The sequence below is a fragment of the Oncorhynchus gorbuscha genome, linkage group LG19 (genome assembly GCF_021184085.1).
Source record: "Oncorhynchus gorbuscha isolate QuinsamMale2020 ecotype Even-year linkage group LG19, OgorEven_v1.0, whole genome shotgun sequence".
In the NCBI taxonomy this organism is placed as follows: domain Eukaryota; kingdom Metazoa; phylum Chordata; class Actinopteri; order Salmoniformes; family Salmonidae; genus Oncorhynchus; species Oncorhynchus gorbuscha.
Window position 1 is genome coordinate 41542944 of NC_060191.1, and position 18754 is coordinate 41561697.

The window sequence follows — 18754 nt, forward strand, 5'->3', positions numbered from 1 at the left end:
ATTGGTGTTGGCTGCAAAGGGCACTATATCCTCCATCAGGTTTGATGGGGATGATTAGAATATACTGTAGGCTAGGTATTGGATAAGGGGCTTATTGCAAGGATATTCTCTTCTGCATGGTGAGTTTGAGGCTCTCAATGAACCTTCCCCTCTGTGTGTCATCTCTATGTGTTGCAAATATGGTCTGATTGAGTCTGTGGCTTCCTGTCCAAAGTGGCTGATCAGAAGCTGAGAGGCTTTGTTCTAATCCTGTGGACAAAGTGATGGGATGTATGATGGAGGGAGGGAGGGGAGAATGGATGTGGGAGAATGGGGAGAGGAGAGATGCCATTGGTCCAAGGGGCTTCAGCTGTCAGAGTTTGAAACAGCACGAGGAGGCAGAGACCTCATTTTGACTTTCGCCCAGTCCATTCCTCTCACTTTCTCCTCTCACTCTCTATCCCTCTCTCTCTATTCTCTCTCTCTCTCTCTCTCTCTCTCTCTCTCTCTCTCTCTCTCTCTCTCTCTCTCTCTCTCTCTCTCTCTCTCTCTCTCTCTCTCTCTCTCTCTCTCTCTCTCTCTCTCTCTCTCTCTCTCTCTCTCTCTCTCTCTCTCTCTCTCTCTCTCTATTATAATAATAATAATATATGCCATTTAGCAGACGCTTTTATCCAAAGCGACTTACAGTCATGTGTGCATACATTCTACGTATGGGTGGTCCCGGGGATCGAACCCACTACCCTGGCGTTACAAGCGCCATGCTCTACCAACTGAGCTCTTGCACTCTCACACCCTCTCACACTTTCTCTTTCTATCTTCCTCTGATAGCATGTCATGTCCTAAGTGTAGAAGGCATCAGAGAGCGTTTTCTCAGAGCTGCATGCAGCAGAAAGTGGTCTCCTTTGCTATGGTGTCTTCTGGGAAGTCTCTACAGAAGGCTGTGGGGTTGGTTGTGTCCTCATTATGGGCAGTGTGGTCACTGGTCCTCCCTGACATCTGCATAAAGATAAATGAATGTTCCAAGACTGCAGTGGAAAGTGTGCTCATTTGGCTTTAATATTGAGTTGCACCCACCCCTTTTGTCCTCAGAACAGCCTCAATTCGTTGGGACATGGTGTACAAGGAGTCGAAAGCATTCCACAGGGATGCTGGCCCATGTTGATTCCACAGTTGTGTCAAGACCATTCTTGATACACACGGAAAACTTTTAAGCGTGGAAAAACCCAGCAGCGTTGCAGTTCTTGACACAAATCACAGCGCCTGGCACCTACTACCATACCCCATTCAAAGGCACTTCAATCTTTTGTCTTGCCCATTCACCCTCTGAATGGCACACATACACAATCCATGTCTCAATTTTCGCAAAGCTTAAAAATCCTTCTTTAACCCGCCTTTCTCCGTCCCTTCATCTACACTGATTGAAGTGGATTTAACAAGTGACATAAATAAGGGATCATAGCTTTCACCTGGATTCAGCTAGGCCAGTTTATGTCATGGAAAGAGCAGGTGTGTATAATGTTTTGTACACTCAGTGTATAGTGCACTACGTATGACGATGGTCACAAGTAATGTAGTATACTATCAAGTGAATAGGGTGTATTTTGGGATGTACATTTTGTTACTCACTAAAGAGAAACCTCATTCATATCTGAGCTTTTGAGTTATTATTTTATTATATTACATATACACTATTCAAAAGTTTGGGGTCACTTAGAAATGTCCCTGTTTTTGATTAAAAAAAGCACATTTTTTGTCCATTAAAATAACATCAAAATGATCAGAAATACAGTGTAGACATTGTTAATGTTGTAAATTACTTTTGTAGCTGGAAATGTCAGATTTATTTATGGAATATCTACAATGGCGTACAGAGGCCCATTATCAGCAACCATCACTCCTGTGTTCCAACGGCACGTTGTGTTAGTTAATCCAAGTTTATCATTTTAAAAGGCTAATTGATCATTAGAAAAATATTTAGCAATTATGTTAGCACAACTGAAAACTGTTGTCCTGATTAAAAAAGCAATAAAACTGACCTTCTTTAGACAAGTTGAGTATCTGGAGCATCAGCATTTGTGGGTTTGATTACAGCCTCAATATGGCCAGAAACAAAGACTTTCTTCTGAAACCAGTCTCAACGTCAACATTGAAGAGGCGACTCCAGGAATTGTAAAGAAAAAGCAATATCTCAGACTGGCCAATAAAAAGAAAAGATTACGATGGGCAAAAGAACAGAGGCACTCTGCCTAAAAGGCCAGCATCCCGGAGTCGCCTCTTCACTGTTGATGTTGAGACGGGTGTTTTGTGGGTACTATTTAATGAAGCTGCCAGTTGAGGATTTGTGAGGCGCCTGTTTCTCAAACTAGACACTCTAATGTACTTGTCCTCTTGCTCAGTTGTGCACCGGGGCCTCCCACTCCCTTTCTATTCTGGTTAGAGCCAGTTTGCGCTGTTCTGTAAAGGGAGTACTACACAGCGTTCCACGAGATCGTCATTTTCTTGACAATTTCTCGCAAGGAATAGCCTTAATTTCTCAGAACAAGAATAAACTGACGAGTTTCAGAAGAAAGATATTTGTTTCTTGCCATTTTGAGCCTGGAATCGAACCCACAAATGCTGATGCTTCAGATACTCAACTAGTCTAAAGGCTAGTTTTATTGCTTCTTTAAGCAGAACAACAGTTTTCAGCTGTGCTAACATAATTGCAAAAGGGTTTTCTAACGATCAATTAGCCTTTTAAAATGATAAACTTGGATTAGCTAACACAGCATGCCATTGGAACACAGGAGTGATGGTTGCTGATAATGAGCCTCTATGAATATTCAATTAAAAAATCAGCCGTTTCCAGCTACAATAGTCATTTACAACATTAACAATGTCTACACTGTATTTCTAATCAATTTGATGTTATTTTAACGGACACAAAATGTGCTTTTCTTTCAAAAACGAGGACGTTTCTAAGTGACCCCAAACTTTTGAACGGTAGGGTATGTTTTGAATTATATCACAAATGAATTGTAAGGTTCTTATGTCATTGGTTGTCCTAATGCAGTGGAGGCATAAAAGTGCAACTGCAGCACAGCGAAGTACAAAAGAGCTGTCACTGTCAGTCATCGTTGATGTTTTCTCATCACAAAATCATGTCTTGCCAAATCTACTGTAAGCCTAGAGAGAGAGAGAGATTAAAACCAACATCCAATATTGACTGAAGGCTACCTCATAATACAGTACTGGGCCCTATAGCTAGTTGTCCATAATTTGTCATACAAGAGTAGATACTTTGAGTGTATACATTACATATACATTACATGATCAACCTTTCAGCACATTCATTATAGGCTGACACATTGTTTTGAAGGGTACCTACATAACGAATTCATAACACATTCGTAACACTATCATAATCCGTGTGTCCATCGCTATGTCTATATGAATGTTCCTCCAGAACTAGCGCTATAGAATTACAGTATATTATGCATAGTGCCAAAGCTGCCTGACCCCTGGCTTCCACAGATCTGTGCCTCCATTAGGAGACAGACCAGTCAACCTGTATCCGGTAGCAGTAGTGGTGCTATGAAGGATCACACCTCCCCTACTCATTCATGATCCACACTGATCATCTGAATTAGTCACCAACGCTAGAAGGAGTGCGAGCAAAGTGTTATTCACACTCTGACAGAGGCAGGCGTCATCGCGTCAGTCTGCAGAGGCTGGTTACAGTCATAGAAATGTAATTACTAGAATGTTAATCCGATATTCAAGTAATGTTCTGATTTACCCATTCTAGTGTCTTGTAGTAGTTCTATTTCTATGGTTACAGTATCAGTGTAAGAACTGTCCTCTCTCTCTCTCTCTCTCTCTCTGACAATGGTGTGAAAGGGTAAGATGGTAATATAAACATAAGCAAGTGGAGTATTAGAGTTCGAGTTAAAGCAGCTGTTTTGTAGCTGACTCATTTTGTCATGTTTGCTTTTCATCCACTGTTACACTCTTAGAAAGGTGCTATCTAGAACCTAAAAGAGTTCATTGCCTGTCCCCATAGGACCCTTTTGGGTAGGGTTCTACCTAGAACCAAAAAGGGTTCTCTTATAGGGACAAATGAAGAACCCTTTGGAACCCTTTTTTTCTAAGATTGTACTGTAAGTAGCTGTTATCTGCATGTTATCTGGCAATTGCCTTCACTTTGTTCAGCCGCGGTAGACAGTGATGGCTCTCCATGACATGACATCTGACCTCGGCATCATTGCTGTTTAGAAACATTGTGGAAACTGGAAATTCCCCTGAGCACAAGTCCCTGATTGGTCCTTCTACTGTGGTTTGGGGCACCTCATTGGTCACTGTCTGAAGATGTGAGGGAATAAGGAAGGAAGCATCATGGCTCCCTTATTCCCCCTGGTGATGCCACTGTGCATTCCCTCAGGACGACACGAAAACAAACGGGCTGCTTTTCAACATGAATCACGTGAATTGCATTAGCATTAACACACGCAGGAGAGATGCCACATTCCTTTCCCAAGACAGTGTGTGTGTGTATGCGTATGATTTATCAGACGTCGTCCACTTGGAAATAGAATTCCTGGCTGAGCTCAGATAGTAGCTTCCTTCCATTGATAGGCAGGCTGGAGAGGGAGAGAGCATGTCTGAACACTGGCCTCATACCAGGGTTCCTATTGAACCAACCTTTGATCGACACTGATGCCCATTGTTGGAAGGAAGAGCCTCAAAACAGGCAGAGATCATAATGATTTGGCTATAACTCAGCTTCATGACTGATGAGCGCTATGGACAGTTGGTGGGAAAACATTCTAGACAGCAACAGACAAAGGGAGTAGGAGTTGGTAAAACCTCTTGTTTTGAATTAGATACAATTTGATTCACTTATTATTTTGAGTTGGGTTAGACTTAGATAAAGGAGTAGGTAATGGAACATGTGAGGGAACCCATGCGAGGGAACCCATGCGAGGGAACCCATGCGAGTGAACCCACGCTCCAGTCAGGTTAAACCTGATGGAAACCATGTGGTTGGACACCAATTAGTATGATATTTTAACCTGATGGATTTGTTATAGTTACTTACTAATCATTGTTGCGCTGAAGCAACCCGCTCAAACGATGGCTTCCAGAAACAGGGTTTACCATACTTACCATACGGTGCCTTGCGAAAGTACTCACACCCTTGGCATTTTTCCTTTTCTTACAACCTGGTATTAAAATGGATTTTGATGTACACAACATGCCTACCACTTTGAAGATGCAAAATATTTTTTTATTGTGAAAGAAACAAGAAATATGACAAAAAAACTGAAAACTTGAGCGTGCATTACTATTCACCCCCCCAAAGTCAATCCATAAAGCCCAGCTCGGTGGAGAGTACAGCTTAAAGTGGTCCTATGGACAGATACTCCAATCTCCGCTATGGAGCTTTGCAGCTCCTTCAGGGTTATCTTTGGTCTCTTTGTTGCCTCTGATTAATGCTCTCCCTGCCTCGTCCGTGAGTTTTGGTGGGCAGCCCTCTCTTGGCAAGTTTGTTGTGGTGCCATATTCTTACATTTTTTAATAATGGATTTAATAGTGCTCTGTGGGATGTTCAAAGTTTGAGATATTTTTTTACAATCCAACCCTGATCTGTACTTCTCCACAACTTTGTCCCTGACCTGTTTGGAGAGCTCCTTGGTCTTCATGGTGCTGCTTGCTTGGTGGTGGCCCTTGCTTTATGGTGTTACAGACTCTGGGGCCTTTCAGAACAGGTGTATATATACTGAGATCATGTGACAGATCATGTGACACTTAGATTGCACGCAGGTGGACTTTATTTAACTAATTATGTGACTTCTGAAGGTAATTGGTTGCACCAGATGTTATTTAGGGGCTTCATAGCAAATACACTGCTCAAAGAAATAAAGGGAACAATAAAATAACACATCCTAAATCTGAATGAATGAAATATTCTTATTAAATACTTTTTTTCTTGGCCTCCTGGTTAAGGGCGCTGTACTGCAGTGCCAGCTGTGCCATCAGAGACTCTGGGTTCGTGCCCAGGCTCTGTCGTAACCGGCTGCGACCGGGAGGTCCGTGGGGCAACGCACAATTGGCCCAGCGTCATCCGGGTTAGGGAGGGCTTGGCCGGTAGGGATGTCCTTGTCTCATCGCGCACCAGCGACTCCTGCGGCGGGCCGGGCGCAGTGCGCGATGTGTTTCCTCCGACACATTGGTGTGGCTGGCTTCCGGGTTGGATGCGCGCTGTATTAAGAAGCAGTGCGGCTTGGTTGGGTTGTATATCGGAGGACGCATGACTTTCAACCTTCGTCTCTCCGAGCCCGTACGGGAGTTGTAGCGATGAGACAAGATAGTAGCTACTAAAAACAATTGGACACCACGAAAAAGGGGTAAAAATTCAACAACAACAAAAACTACTTTTTTCTTTACATAGTTGAATGTGCTGACAACAAAATCACACAAACATTATCAATGGAAATCAAATGTATCAACCCATGGAGGTCTGGATTTGGAGTCACACTCAAAATGGCACACCACACTACAGGCTGATCCAACTTTGTTGATGTAATGTCCTTAAAACAAGTCAAAATGAGGCTCAGTAGTGTGTGTGGCCTCCACGTGCCTGTATAACCTCCCTACAACGCCTGGGCATGCTCCTGATGAGGTGGCGGATGGTCTCCTGAGGGATCTCCTCCCAGACCTGGACTAAAGCATCCGCCAACTCCTGGACAGTCTGTGGTACAACGTGGCATTGAACACTTTTGCCAGGCACTGTAGGTAGAGGAGCAAGCCTGCACGGCATGGCGTACCCTGTGCCTTGCCTCAGGGTAATGTCATTGCGGAGTCCCACACAGGTCTATTTATTACCGTCCTCATTTCAGATACATTGGCCCCTAGTGTTTACAGTCGCTTATTCCCCTTACAGCATGGGTAGGCAACTAGATCGGAGCGAATGGTAGGAGGGCTGGAAAATAATTATAATTTGTACACTATATATATATATATATAATATGTCTCTTTTTTTATTAGTGGGAATACTTGGGAACAGACTTCCTAAATTACATATTTTTTCCAGCTGAATTCCTGGTCTTTTCTTAACCAAAAACTACACTGAACAAAAATATAAACATGCAACAGTTTAAAATATTTTACTGTTCATTTTACTGAGTTACAGTTCATATAGGAAATCAATCTTTTGAAATAAATTCATTAGTGTCATGTTTTGTCATTTATTATCATGTCTTGTCCCTGTGCTTCCCATTCTATTAGTTTCCCTCTGCTGGTCTTATTAGGTTCTTTCCCTCTTTCTATCCCTCTCTCTCCCCCTCCCTCTCTCACTCTCTCGCTCTCTCTTCTCTCTATCGTTCCGTTCCTGCTCCCAGCTGTTCCTATTCCCCTAATCATCATTTAGTCTTCCCACACCTGTTCCCGATCCTTTTCCCTGATTAGAGTCCCTATTTCTCTCCTTGTTTCCCGTACCTGCCCTGTCGGATCCTCATTTATAATTCACCGTGCTGTGTCTATGTTTTGCCCTGTCGTGTCGTGTCGTGTTTCCCTCAGATGCTGCGTGGTGAGCAGGTGTCTGAGTCTGCTAGGTTCAAGTGCCTTCCCGAGGCAACCTGCAGTTCTCGATCAAGTCTCCAGTCTGTTCTCGTCTTTACGTGTAGTATTATGCTTTTTGTTTTGTAAAGTTTATTCTGGATTAAATACTCTGTTTTCGCCAAGTCGCTTTTGGGTCCTCATTCACCAGCATGACAATTAGGACCTAATCTATAGATTTCACATTGACTGGGAATACAGATATGCATATTGGTCCAAGATACCTTTAAAAAATGATAGGGGCGTGGATCAGAAAACCAGTCAGTATCTGGTGTGACCACCATTTGCCTCATGCAGCAACGACACATCTCCTTCGCATAGAGTCGATCAGGCTATTGATTGTGGCCTGTGGAATGTAGTCCCACTCGTCTTCAATGTCTGTGCAAAGTTGCTGGATATTGGCGGGAACTAGAACACGCTGTCTTACACGTTGATCCAGAGCATCCCAAACATGCTCAATGTCTGGAAGAACTGGGACATTTTCAGCTTCCAGGAATTGTGTACAGATCCTTGTGACATGGGGCCATGCATCATCCTGAAACATGAGGCGATGGCGGCGGATGAATGGCCCGACAGACAATGGGCCTCAGAATCTTGTCAGGGTATCAAATTGCCATCAATAAAACGCAACTGGAAAGGTTCAGAACTTTTGTGAAACATCACAGCACAGTTGAAAAATATATGGCAAATAGAAATCAAAACTGGATGGTGTTGAGAGATAGATGGGAGGGGTTGAGTGGAGCTGAAGGGTGGGACTAAAAACAACAAGTTAACTAATGTAAAATATACTGGGTCCGTAAAATGTATAGAGGTTCAGAATTTTTGTGAAACGGCACAGTCAAAAATATATGCCAGCTAGAAAGCAAAACTGGATGGTCTTCAGCGATAGATGGGAGGGGATGAGGATAGCTGAAGGATGGGATAAAAAAAAAGAAGAGAAAAAGCTGGAAGTAGAAGCCTAAGTGTTGTTGCCCGTTAGTTTACTCCAATTAGGGGAGGTGTGGTACAGTTAGGGGAACAAAATATATTTAGACAATATACAGTGGCAAGGAAAAGTATGTGAACCCTTTGTAATTACCTGGATTTCTGCATAAATGAGTCATACAATTTGATCTGACCTTTATCTAAGTCACAACAATAGACAAACACAGTGTGCTTCAAATAATAACACACACATTATTGTATTTTTCTTGTCTATATTAAATAGATCATTGAAACATTCACAGTGTAGGTTGGGAAAAGTGTAACCTCCTAGGCTAATGACTTATCCAAAAGCTAATTAGAGTCAGGTGTCAGCTAACCTGGAGTCCAATCAATGAGACGAGATTGGAGATGTTGGTTAGAGCTGCCCTGCCCTATAAAAAACACTCACAGAATTTGAGTTTTCTATTCACAAAAAGCATTGCCTGATGTGAACCATGCCGCGAACAAAATTAAGATGAAGAATTCTTAACTTGCATAAAACTGGAAAGGGTTACAAAAGTATCTCTAAAAGCCTTGATGTTCATAAGTCCACGGTAAGACAAATTGTTTATAAATGGAGAAAGTTCAGCACCGTTGCTACTCTCCCAGCAGTGGCCGTCCTGCAAAGATGACTGCAAGAGCACAGTGCAGAATGCTCAATGAGGTTAAGAAGAATCCTAGAGTGTCAGCTAAAGACTTACAGAAATCTCTGGAAGATGCTAACATCTCTGTTGACGAGTACCATATACGTAAAACACTAACCAGGAATGGTGATCATGGGAGGACACCATGGAAGAAGCCACTGCTGTCCAATTAAAACATTGTTCGCAAAAGAGCACTTAGATGTTCCACAGCGCTTCTGGCAAAATATTCTGTGGACAGATTAAACTACAGTTGAGTTGTTTGGAAGGAACACTCAACACTATGTGTGGGGGAAAAAAGGCACAGAACAACAACATCAAAACCTAATCCCAACTGTAAACTATGGTGGAGGGAGCATAATGGTTTGGGGCTGCCTCAGGGCCTGGACAGCTTGCTATCATCAACGGGAAAATGAATTCCCAAGTTGATCAAGACATTTTGCAGGAGAATGTAAGGTTATCTGTCCGCCAATTGAAGCTGAACAGAAGTTGGATGACGCAACAGGACAACGACCCAAAACACAGAAGTAAATCAACAACAGAAGAAAAATGTGCCTTCTGGAGTGGCCCAGTCAGAGTCCTGACCTCAACCCGATTGAGATGCTGTGGCCTGCCCTCCAGAGAGCAGTTCACACCAGACATCCCAAGAATATTGCTGATCTGAAACTGTTTTGTAAATAGGAATGGTCCAAAATTCCTCCTGACCGTTGTGCAGGTCTGATCCACAACTACAGTAAACGTTCGCTTGAGGTTATTGTTGCCAAAGGAGGGTCAACCAATTATTAAATCCAAAGGTTTACATACTTTCCCCACCCTGCACTGTGAATGTTTACACGGTGTGTTCAATAACCTGAAAACGTATAATTGTTTGTGTGTTATTAGTTTAAGCAGACTGTGTTTGTCTATTGTTGTGACCTAGATGACGATCAGAGCAAATTTTATGAACAATTTATGCAGAAATCCAGGTAATTCCAAAGGGTGCACATCCTTATTCTTGCCACTGTATATATATATATATAGTTCCAGTCAAAACTTTGGACACACCTACTCATTCAAGGGTTTTTATTTATTTTTTACAATTTTCTACATTGTAGAATAATAGTGAAGACATCTAAACTATGAAATAACACATGGAATCATGTAGTTAGCAAAAAAGTGTTGAACAAATCAAAATATATTTTATATTTGAGATTCTTCAAAGTAGCCAACTTATTCCTTGATAATAGCGTTGTGACAACTTTGAAGAATCTAAAATATATTTAGATTTGTTTAACACTTTGTGGTTACTACATGATTCCATGTATGTTATTTCATAGTTTTGATGTCTTCACTATTATTTTATATATATATATATATATATATATATATATATATATATATATATACACTGCATTCGGAAAGTATTCAGACCCCTTCAGTTTTTCCACATTTTGTTACGTTACAGCCTTATTTTAAAATTGTTTTATTCTATTTTTCCCTCATCAATCTATACACAATACCCCATAATGACAAAGCGAAAACAGGTTTTTAGAAAGGTTTGCAAATGAATACCATTTTTAAAAAAACAAGGAAATACCTTATTTACATAAGTATTCAGACCCTTTGCTATGAGACTCGAAATTGAGCTCAGGTGCATCCTGTTTCCATTGATCATCCACGAGATGTTTCTATAACTTGATTGGAGTCCACCTGTGGTAAATTCAATTGAATGGATATGATTTGGAAAGGCGCACACCTGTCTATATAAGGTCCCACATTTGAAAGTGCCATGTTAGAGAAAAAAAACAAGCCATGAGGTTGAAGGAATTATCCGTAGAGCTCCGAAACAGGATTGTATCGAGGCACATTTTTTTTATTTAACTAGGCAAGTCAGTTAAGAACAAATCCTTATTTACAACGACGACCTACCCCGGCCAAACCCTAACCCAGACGATGCTGGGCCAATTGTGCACCACCCAATCACGGCCGGGTGTGATAAAGCCTGTAATCGAACCAGGGTCGGGAGTGACCCCTCTAGCACTGAGATGCAGTGCCTTCGACGGCTGTGCCACTCGGGATCCCAGATCTTGGGAAGGATACAAAAACAGTTTTGCAGCATTGACGGTCCCCAAGAACACAGTGGCCTCCATCATTCTTAAATGGAAAAAGTTTGGAACCACTAAGACTCTTCCTAGAGCTGTCTGCACAGCTAAACTCCAGAGTTCCTCTGTGGAGATGGGAGAACCTTCCAGAGGGACTACCATTTCTGCAGCAGTCCACCAATCAGGCCTTTATGGTAGAGTGGCCAGATGGAAGCCACTCTTCAGTAAAAGGTACATGACAGCCTACTTGGTTTGCCAAAAAACACCTAAAGGACTTTCAGACCATGAGAAACAAGATTCTCTGGGTCTGATGAAACCACAATTGAACTCTTTGGCCTGAATGCCAAGTGTCACATCTGAAGGAAACCTGGCACCATTCCTACAGTGAAGCATGGTGATGGCAGCATCATGCAGAGGAGATGTTGTTCAGTGGCAGGGACTGGGAGACTAGTCAGGATCAAGGGAACAATGAACGGATCAAAGTACAGAAAGATCCTAGATGAAAACTTGCTCCAGAGTGCTCAGGACCTCAGACTGGGGTGAAGGTTCACCTTCCAACAGGACAACGACCCTAAGCACACAGCCAAGACATTGCTGGAGTGGCTTCGGGACAAGTCTCTGAATGTCCTTGAGTGGCCCAGCCAGAGCCGGACTTAAACGCAATCGAACTTCTCTGGAGAGACCTGAAAATACAGTTGAAGTCGGAAGTTAACATACACCTTAGTCAAATACATTTAAACTCAGTTTTTCACAATTCCTGACATTTAATCAGAGTAAAAATTCCCTCTCTTAGGTCAGTTAGAATCACCACTTTATTTTAAGAATGTGAAATGTCAGAATAATAGTTGAGTCGTTTATTTCAGCTTTTTTTTCTTTCATCACATTCCCAGTGGGTCAAAAGTTTACATGCTACCAAATACTAATTGAGTGTATTGCCTTTAAATTGTTTAACTTGGGTCAAACGTTTCGGGTAGCCTTCCACAAGCTTCCCACAATAAGTTGGGTGAATTTTGGCCCATTCCTCCTGACAGAGCTTGTGTAACTGAGTCAGGTTTGTAGGCCTCCTTGCTCGCACAAGCTTTTTCAGTTCTGCCAACAAATGTTCTATAGGATTGAGGTCAGGGTTTTGTGATGGCCACTCCAATACCTTGACTATTTTGCCACAACTTTGGAAGTATGCTTGGGGTCATTGTCCATTTGGAAGACCCATTTGCGACCAAGCTTTAACTTCCTGACTGATATCTTGAGATGTTGCTTCAATATATCCACATAGTCTTTCATACTCATGAGGCCATCTATTTTGTGAAGTGTACCAGTCCCTTCGGCAGCAAAGCACCCCCACGACATGATGCTGCCACCTCCGTGGTTCAAGGTTGGGATGATGTTCTTCGGCTTGCAATCCTCCCCCTTTTTCCTCCAAACATAACGATGGTCATTATGGCCAAACAGTTCTATTTTTGTTTCATCAGACCAGAGGACATTTCTCGAAAAGTAAGATCTTTGTCCCCATGTGCAGTTTCAAACTGTAGTCTGTCTTTTTTATGGCGGTTTTGGAGCAGTGGTTTCTTCCTAGCTGAGCGGCCTTTCAGGTTATGTCGATTTTGGACTTGTTTTACTGTGGATTTAGTTACTTTTGTACCAGTTTCCCCCAGCATCTTCACAAGGTCATTTGCTGTTGTTCTGGGATTGATTTGTACTTTTTGCACCAAAGTACGTTCATCTCTAGGAGACAGAATGCGTCTCCTTCCTGTGCGGTATGATCGCTTGCTCCCAAGGATGAACCAGATTTGTGGAGGTCTACATTTTTTTTCTGAGGTCTTTGCTGAATTCTTTAGATTTTTCCATGATGTCAAGCAAAAAGGCACTGAGTTTGAAGGTAGGCCTTGAAATACATCCACAGGTACACCTCCAATTTGCTCAAATTATGTCAATTAGAAGCTTCTAAAGCCATGATCATTTTCAGGAATATTCCAAGCTGTTTAAAGGCACAGTCAACTTAGTGTATGTAAACTTCTGATCCACTGGAATTGTGAATGATAAGTGAAATAATCTGTCTGTAAACAATTGTTGGGGAAATGACTTGTGTCATGCACAAAGTAGATGTCCTAACCGACTTGCCAAAACTATAGTTTGTTAACAAGAAATTTGTGGAGTTGTTGAAAAAACTAGCTTTAATTATTCCAACCTATGTGTATATAAACTTCCGACTTCAATTGTAGCTGTGCAGCGATGCTCCCCATCCAACCTGACAGAGCTTGAGAGGATCTGCAGAGAGGAACGGGAGAAACTCCCCAAATACAGGTGTGCCAGGCTTGTAGAGTCATACCCAAGAAGACTTGAGGCTGTAATCGCTGCCAAAGGTGCTTCAACAATGTACTGAGTAAAGGGTCTGAATACTTATGTAAATGTGATATTTCAGATTCAGAGTTTATATAAATTTGCAAAAAATGTTAAAAAAAAATTTTTTTTTGCTTTGTCATTCTGGGGTATTGTGTGTAGAAACTATTTAATCCGTTTTAGAATATGGCTGTAACGTAACAAAATGTGGAAAAAGTCAAGCGGTCTGAATATTTTTCCAAATGTACTGTATATATATATTTTACAAAAAATGCATATGAGGGATTGGAAATGATGCAGACAATTACTTTGATGGAAGCTACAATCTATCTGCAATATTAAAGCTGATTGTGTTCGTAGCTTATGCCTTCCCATATCATAAGCCCACCACCACAATGGGGCACTCTGTTCACAATGTCTGCCATCTGCCCGGTGCAGTTGAAACCGGGATTCATCTGTGAAGAGCCAACTTCTTCAGCGTGCCCGTAGCTGTCAAAGTTGAGCATTGGCCCACCAAAGTCGGTTACGACAATGAGCATGCAGATGAGCTTCCCTGAGACTGTTTCTGACAGTTTGTGTGGAAATTCTTTGGTTGTGCAAACCCACAGTTTCATCCGCTGTCCGGGTGGCTGGTCTCAGACGATCCTGCAGGTGAAGAAACCGGATGTGGAAGTCCTGGGCTAGGTTACACCTAGTCTGCGGTTGTGAGGCCAGTTGGATGTTCTACCAAAATCTCTAAAACGGCGTTGGAGGTGGCTTATGGTAGAGAAATTAACATTAAATTCAATGGCATCAGCTCTGGTGGACATTCCTGCAGTCAGCATGCCAATTGCATGCTCCCTCAAAACTTGAGACATCTGTATTATTGTGTTGTATGACAAAACTTCACATTTTAGAATGGTCTATTATTATCCCCAGAACAAGGTGTAATAATCATGCTGTTTAATTAGCTTCTTAATATGCCACACCTGTCAGGTGGAGAAATGCTCACTAACAATTACTTAAACAAATTTGTGCACAAAATTTGAGAGAAATAAGCTTTTTGTACGTATGGAAAAGTTTTGTGATCTTTTACTTCAGCTCATGAAACTTGGAACCAACACTTTGCATGTTGCGTTTATATTTCCGTTCAGTATAAAATCCACCCCCCCAAAAAACGTTGGGGCACCAACCTTTTAATGTTGGTTGGTTTTGGTTTCGCGGGACACCTGTTGCTGACCCCTGCCCTACAGCCAATAAATGTGTCTATCAACATGCACCACAGCGTATAAAAATGTGTACAAATGCATTTCGATGCAAATATTTTCTCATTTTCCTTATTCCCCACTGGATGTTTCTTTGTGGATTTTTCCAGTTTTCTGTTTTCATTCCATATCTCTCTTTTCACCCTTTCCTCCCACAACCCATTCCTTCTCTCTCACCGTTTCTTATTTTCTATCCATTATTCCAATTACTCATCCTTCCAATCCTTTAACGCTAAGCTCCCTGTCATCACTGTTAAAGTCATACAGATAAACCCTTGTCTTTTGTGTATGAGTGTATGGATGAGTGCTTGGATAAACCATGTCACTTTGAAAAAGCCGGAAGATATCCTATACACAGCTGTTACATTCAGAGACATCTTGAGCGATTTTCTCTCAATGGGGTTCTATCTGACTGGATTAATCCAGGTGTGACGGCTCCACTTGACTATTTACTGTACCCCAAACAGCTGGGTAAACAATCAACAGATTATTAGGAATCCTAAGAGAGGGGGGTTAGAGAAAAAGAGTGGAGGAGAGGTCAGTGACTCTGGCTGTTGAAGGGCTGTTAATGAGGGTTCAGTCCATGAGTCAGCGCTTATGACTTCCAGGGGTTATAAATGACCGTAAGACTGACCTTAAATGACCGTAAGACTCACAGAGAGAGAATAGAATAGACACAGTGTCCCAGACCACTCTTAGGCCACTCTTCATTATTATCTTATTAACGAATGTCAACAACTCACAGTCATGGAGCCATAGATTCAGAGAGAGACATACCATGGTTTGTCAGAGATTAAGTAAAGGCCTCATTGTTTTGGCCTCACACTAGTGTTGGGCTCTCCACAACAGAACAGTGAGTTTTCTTTATCTTACTTAGCAAGAAGCATATGAAAGGTTGTAACAGTTTGTTAGGAGCATTTTCCCTTTGTTCTAAGCATCCATGAGTGTCTGTGGGTATTGATTTGCACCTGGTGCAGATCATATCTTTCCCATACATCTCTGACACATTGTCTTATACCGCCTCTCAATGTTTATCTATTTTAATAAGGTCTCTCTCTCTCTCTCTCTCTCTCTCTCTCTCTCTCTCTCTCTCTCTCTCTCTCTCTCTCTCTCTCTCTCTCTCTCTCTCTCTCTGTATGTCTCCTATCTCTCCACCTCCCTCTCTCTCTCTCTCTCTATGTCTCCTATCTCTCCACCTCCTCTCTCTCTCTCTCTCCTCTCTCTCTCTCTCTGTATGTCTCCTATCTCTCCACCTCCTCTCTCTCTCTCCCCCTCTCTCTCTCTCTCTCTCTCTCTCTCTCTCTCTCTCTCTCTCTCTCTCTGTATGTCTCCTATCTCTCCACCTCCTCTCTCTCTCTCTCTCTCTCTCTCTCTCTCTCTCTCTCTCTCTCTCTCTCTCTCTCTCTCTCTCTCTCTCTCTCTCTCTGTCTCCTATCTCTCCACCTCCTCTCTCTCTCTCTCTCTATGTCTCCTATCTCTCCACCTCCTCTCTCTCTCTCTCTCTCTCTCTCTCTCTCTCTCTCTCTCTCCCTCCCTCTCTCTGTCTCTCTCTCTCTCTCTCTCTATGTCTCCCATCTGTCCATGTCTCCTCTCTCTCCACCTCTCTCTCTCTCTCTCTCTCTCTCTCTCTCTCTCTCTCTCTCTCTCTCTCTCTCTCTCTCTCTCTCTCTCTCTCTCTCTCTCTCTCTCTCCTCTCTCTCTCTCTCTTGTTCGCCGAACAGATAGAACTAGAAGGCCTTGAGAGGGAGGGCGGAACTGAGACACAATCTGCATCTTATCATTCTGCTGCAATGTTTGGGCTATAGGCATGATGAGGGCATGGGGAGATATGGCATTAGTGTGTGTGTGTGTGTGTGTGTTTGTCCACTGTGTCCAACGTTGTCCCTCAGGGCTGACAGCAGCAGCTGCTGTGTGTGGTTGAGTCAAAGTTATAGAAGCTGATGAGAGAGCCAGACAGCTCACACACACACACACACACACACACACACACACACACACACACACACACACACACACACACACACACACACACACACACACACACACACACACACACACACACACACACACACACACAAATACATACTTATTCACGCACACAAACACCAGTGAAACACCTTACACAGACCAATAAAGGACCACGCTCCCTCCAACACAGATAGACAAACATAAACAGACACTTGTGATACAGATCCTCATTTGACTCACAAGTTCGCCCCCCAACACACACACACACACACACACACACACACACACACACACACACACACACACACACACACACACACACACACACACACACACACACACACACACACACACACACACACACACACACACACACACACACACACACACACAGTCATACAGCCAGATGGCCGGCCAAACATACAAACACAAGCGTAAGCAAATTGCAGTGCGGATGCTATATTTACTCTTACACTCTCAGGCAAATGTTTACACTGCCAAAACGGAGTAAGCCACACACTGTTAGCAGCCAAATATGAATAACCACATGCTAAATGTGACAATGACTTCACACTCCACCTAACACGTTATCAAATTCACTTATCTTCCCATGAACTATTCAGCTTCACCATGCTGCAGAGAGAGACTGGCAAGAATATACTGAATTGATTTCCACTCTTTCCAAGTAAATTGTGTTACAAACATTTGGGACATGTATTACACACACACACACACACACACACACACACACACACACACACACACACACACACACACACACACACACACACACACACACACACACACACACACACACACACACACACACACACACACACACACACACACACACACAGGGAGAGAGCAGTGGTTCATGTGTCTGATCTCCTTAGGCCTCAGATGGGAGCATCACACCTTTTGTCATCACACCTTTTGTGTGTGTTTGTGTGCGTGATTAAGTGTGTGTGTGACTGAGCTGTCTGGCTCACTCACACAGGCCTGACAACTGCTGCTGTCAGCCCTGAGGGACAACGTTGGACACAGTGGACAAACACACACACACTAATGCCATATCTCCCCATGCCCTCATCATGCCTATAGCCCAAACATTGCAGCAGAATGATAAGATGCAGGTTGTCTCAGTTCCGCCCTCCCTCTCAAGGCCTTCTAGTTCTATCTGTTCAGTGAACGAGAGAGAGAGAGAGAGAGAGAGAGAGAGAGAGAGAGAGAGAGAGAGAGAGAGAGAGAGAGAGAGAGAGAGAGAGAGAGAGAGAATGCCATATCTGCCCTCATCATGCCTATAGCCCAAACATTGCAGCAGAATGATAAGATGCAGATTGTGTCTCAGTTCCGCCCTCCCTCTCAAGGCCTTCTAGTTCTATCTGTTCAGGGAACGAGAGAGAGAGAGAGAGAGAGAGAGAGAGAGAGAGAGAGAGAGAGAGAGAGAGAGAGAGAGAGAGAGAGAGAGAGAGAGAGAGAGAGAGGAGAGAGGGAGAGAGAGAGAGAGAGACCTTATTAAAATAGATAAACATTGAGAGGCGGTATAAGACAATGTGTCAGAGATGTATGGGAAAGATATGATCTGCACCAGGTGCAAATCAATACCCACAGACACTTCACCCATCTTACTCTCACAGATAGAGCGAGAGCGCTGGTGCCTTTGTACAATCAGTGGATCTCATTATGAGTCTATGGAAGCTTAGAACAAAGGGAAAAGGCTCTTAACAAACTGATACAACCTTTCATATGCTTCTTGCTAAGTAAGGTAATGAAAACTCACTGTTCTGTTGTGGAGAGCCCAACACTAGTGTGAGGCCAAAACCATGGTATGTCTCTCTCTGAATCTATGGCTCCATGACTGTGAGTTGTTGACATGCGTTAATAAGATAATAATGAAGTGGCCTAAGAGTGGTCTGGGACACTGTGTCTATTCTATTCTCTCCCT

General features: G+C 42.7%; 1 protein-coding gene across 1 annotated transcript in view; it reads left to right on the forward strand.

Moving 5' to 3' along the window:
• LOC124005902 (gap junction delta-2 protein-like) overlaps positions 1-18754 on the forward strand; it is a 29677-nt gene that overhangs the window by 1675 nt on the left and 9248 nt on the right. The window lies entirely within an intron of this gene.